The 4,194-nt window shown below is 39.7% G+C and overlaps 1 pseudogene; it reads right to left on the bottom strand.

The window, feature by feature from the left end:
- Positions 1-1,713: 1,713 nt before the first annotated feature.
- On the bottom strand, positions 1,714-3,172 carry LOC101577839 (annotated as a pseudogene).
- Positions 3,173-4,194: the final 1,022 nt, after the last annotated feature.

The following is a 4,194-nucleotide window of genomic DNA, read 5'->3' as shown; positions in this document are numbered from 1 at the left end:
AGGGCAGGATGTGGCTACATGTGTTTACTCTTTTGTCTTGAGGTCTGGCCCACAGCTGGTAGTGTCTGCCCCTTCCAAGTTGCAAAGTCATCTTGTCTTTTATATTGTCTCTTTGAGAGCCTAGCCCTGTCTGACTGCCTATAATGTTTCTCTCTAATTCAGCTGCCTACAACACTATGTCTTGACCCTGTCCTGGAAGACAGATGCAATTTCCAAAGTCTTTATCTTAGCAATGAAACTCACTGAAATAGATGAGGTGTAGAGTGAGGCATGAGCACTTGCCTCTGTTGTCAGATTATTAGTAAACCCCAGGATATCAGTATTCTGGAAGTTTATTGTAGAGATTTTCAAGAATAATTTTTAATATTTTAAAACAAAAACCTCCACTTGACTATAGTTATCCTTTATCCAGTCAATATATAGATGATGAATGATGTTCAAGATATAGATGATGAATGATGTTCATAAAATGCTTTCACTTACACTAATAACTCTGTTGTTTCTTTTTTTAAAAAAAATTTGTATTTAGGAAAGGATCTTCAGGGTGTACAGCATCTCACTGCATAGACTGAACTTGTAGTTATCTTCCTGTTTACAGCCTCTCAAGTGCTGGGATTACAGGAGGGTGCCACCATGCTCAGTCTCAATCACCAGCTCAGCACGCCCCGGGGGCGGGGCTGGCACAGCAGGCCAGGGAACTCTGTTGTTCTTGGTGAGTGTACAACCCCGATGGAATGGAAATTGTCAGCTGAAGGCACAATTTCTTTTGAGTTTGTTGTTATTGTTAATGTTTTGGGACAAGGTGTCACTGTGTAGATCAGATTGGTGTTGAACTCACTAGGTAGGCCAGGCTGTCCTCAAACTCACAGTGATCTTCCTGCCTCAGCTTCTTGAGTGCTGGGGTAACAAGTGGGCACCATTATACCTACTTTTTGCCTCAAAAATTAGCTCAGAATATATGAGCAGTGCTTTATAAAAGTAGTTCCTCTATAGTCTTCTACCTTTAACAAGAGTTAGGCTGCTATTTCCTAACTACTCTTAAAGGACCTTCCAAAGGAAAGGGTCATTATTCAATGCCAAAAGCAGCTCATTTATGCAATGAGGAGGAAGCAGAACAATTTTTTTCTCTTCATTGTTAGAAGAAGAGAAAAAGTAAACCAGGCATAGAAATAGCCAAAGAGGGCCAGGGAGGTAGCTCAGTAGAATAAGTACTTGCCTTCCAAGCACAAGGGCTTGAGTTCAAACCCTGGTTCTGGAAAAAAAAAAGAGAGAAATAGCCAAAGAACATAATGTCAACAGGATAATCTATATTTTGGCAAGCCTTTATCTGTAGTATAGATGCATGTTATATGTCTGCATTATATGATTTATGGGTATTCTTTTTAGGGAAATGTTGATGCTGATAATAGCAGTTTTTACTAAAAAGAAATCAGTATCCAAAGATATCTGGTAATACTTGCTCAAGTATTGCTATGTCTGACCATATTCTATACAGTCACCAAGCTTAGATCAAGTCTGTTGGTTAATATCTTCCGTATTTTCTTCAAAGCATCTTCAAAGCTTAGTATTAATTTTAAGTCTTCTCTCCAAGATGTAGCTGAACACATATGAGTGTCAATCTGGGCTGCATTAAAGCTCTTCTTTCAAAAGCCTTTTCTTGTGATACTGTAAGTGCACATGCTCTCACATGGGTGAAGAATGAGTGCTAGTCCATCATCCATCATGTATCTCAGGTAGGCTGGACTGCTGCGTGGCATATTGCTGTAGGGCTCTGTAACAGCAGCAGCAAAGTCTGTAGCAAGTTTCTAGCAGTGAATGGTTCTCTTTTGCAGTCTCCTTGGCTTCATTTTCTTTTACCCATTCAACTTTCCCTAGTAAGTCACTATGATTTCTTTTCATTTGGATATAATGTTTCTAAGGCTTTAGTCTTATGTATAAATGTTCATAATATGGAGACTTCTGCTTCAGAACCAGGCTGTCCCTCAGGATGAGAGACTGAGTCTATAATCCCAACTACATTCATCTGGTACTTGTACTTAAAGAAATAGAAGAAAAGCCCATCAGGGGGCTTTTCCAAGTTGCTTTTCTTTCTCTTGGAAGAGAAAATATCTGATAATCCCTGCCTCTAGTGGCTGTCAGTTTTCTTTGGACAGCTACATAACAGCAGCCTCTCTTTCCCCCATCTCTACCTCTGAAGAAAGCTTTCTCTATTATTGATCCAGGAGAACTTTTATGAGGGAACCATTCCAGATGGAGAAAAACCCATCAAACCTTGGTTGCATTCATAATCGAAGCCTTGAGGTTCAGTATTTTCACATTCTGTTTGACATTTTCATATGAAATGTCATATTTCATATTTTCATTTTCACATTTGGTAACTCCCTTATTGCTTCAAGTGTGGAGTAGGTGATAGCATATGATAGAAAGAGAACCTCTCTAGAGTCCAGAGAGCCACAGCAGGAAATGTTAGGCATGGAGCAGGAGATTTCATTAACTTTTGATGTTTCAAGAGCCAATCTTTCAGATTAATATAAAATTCTATATCTGGAAGGTGAACCTTTCTTGCCAGTGATAGCAAAATCTCATCAGAGAACATTTAGTTTATACATTTTCCTAAAGATCTCTCATAAGTGTGGTTATTGAGAATTGTGAAATTAATAGTAGCATCCCTTTCATCCCCAAATCTTTTGGGAACTTCATTCTGCTGGAGATTGATGCTGGAGGTTGATGATAGGGAAGGAATCGAATTCTTCTTCTATCTGTGGTTCCTTAGTTGAGCAAGAGTTTTCTGCCAGGCCTGAGGATGCCCCTTTGATACTAGCAGTACTTATGGTACACTGGTCCCTTCACATTATGAGAAGACTGGGCACCATGGTCATCACCATGAGGGGTCTCCAGCTTCAGCCCTTCTTGATAGTGTCATATATCCTATATTGCACCAAAAATTAACATCATTCTTGCTCAAAGGTTTTGTGACTTGAATCTGAGTCACTTCTTTAGGTGAAATAGATTTGACTACTACTTTCAATAGTGTCTGACCTGGGGGAGAGTGAGCAAGGTTCTGGCCTTATGTGTTGACCACCTACAGGTAGAAAGAACAGACCAGAAGGAAGAGAACCACTTGCATCCCGGACCCCCACTGCAGGTTGCATGGCAGTCCATGTGTATCCATGTTTATAGCAGCACCCCAAATGCCAATAAACTGATGAATGGGGAAAGAAAGTGCTCAGTAATAAAAATCTCATAGAGAGAGATAAGAGCCATAAGGAAAGATAAAATTGAGACATTTCTAGGTCAATGGATGCATCTTAAGATCATACTCTTAAGTAAAATAATTTTAACACACATGCATATTGATAGGTTTTAGAGGCATCCCCAATGGCGGCAGTGGTGGCGGCGAAGCAGAGGAGGAGAAACAGGGGGAGGGAAAGCCTTTATTAACTGTAAACACACAGAGAGGACCAAGGGAGGGCAGCAAAATGGGCAGATCCTCTGACCTGAGACAAGAAGCCTGAGGCTTTATGGACTGTTGCCAGGGGCGAGTGTGAGGGGCAGGTTTAGTGACATATAAGGAGCTGATTGGAGGCTCCCTTGTGTGGGCGGGAAAGGTCAAAGTAGTTGTACCCAGGGCTGGAGTGGGGAAGGAGGAGGAGGTGGTCACTGGGAAGACAAGCTGTTGTTTTAAGGGCTTCTGCCATATTAAACAACCACCATAATAATTCAGCAATTCATACTAGGGCCATAACCTATCACATATATAAATGGGACAAAAAATGGAAACAAAAGTTTTGTAATGGTTGACAGGAAGAGAGGGGATTGGGGAAAACAGAAGAACTAAGATATTATGTATAAGTATAAACTCTCTCTGATGAACATTATCATTATGTATATATAAAATATACTTCAATAATAAATCAAAAATTAAAGGGAAAAATCATCACATTCTTTGGTGTGAGAAACTGAAAGTATGAATAATGACTAAATTTTATAATAGATATCATGAAATAGAAAGAAAACATCTAAATGAGAAGGGAGGAAGTTGGGAGAAAGGAAGGGAGAGGAAAGGAAAAAAAAATGAACAAAGGAGGAAAAAATGGAAACAAAGCTTTGTAAATAGGGAGAAGATCATTTTGGTCCCTCTCTAGAACATCTTTCAGTAGCCTGTGTAAGGTTGGCTTTGTCATCATGAAATTC

This window comes from Octodon degus, unplaced genomic scaffold, assembly GCF_000260255.1.
Source record: "Octodon degus isolate 3935 unplaced genomic scaffold, OctDeg1.0 scaffold00047, whole genome shotgun sequence".
Taxonomy (NCBI): domain Eukaryota; kingdom Metazoa; phylum Chordata; class Mammalia; order Rodentia; family Octodontidae; genus Octodon; species Octodon degus.
This window is presented reverse-complemented; position numbering and strand designations above follow the sequence as displayed.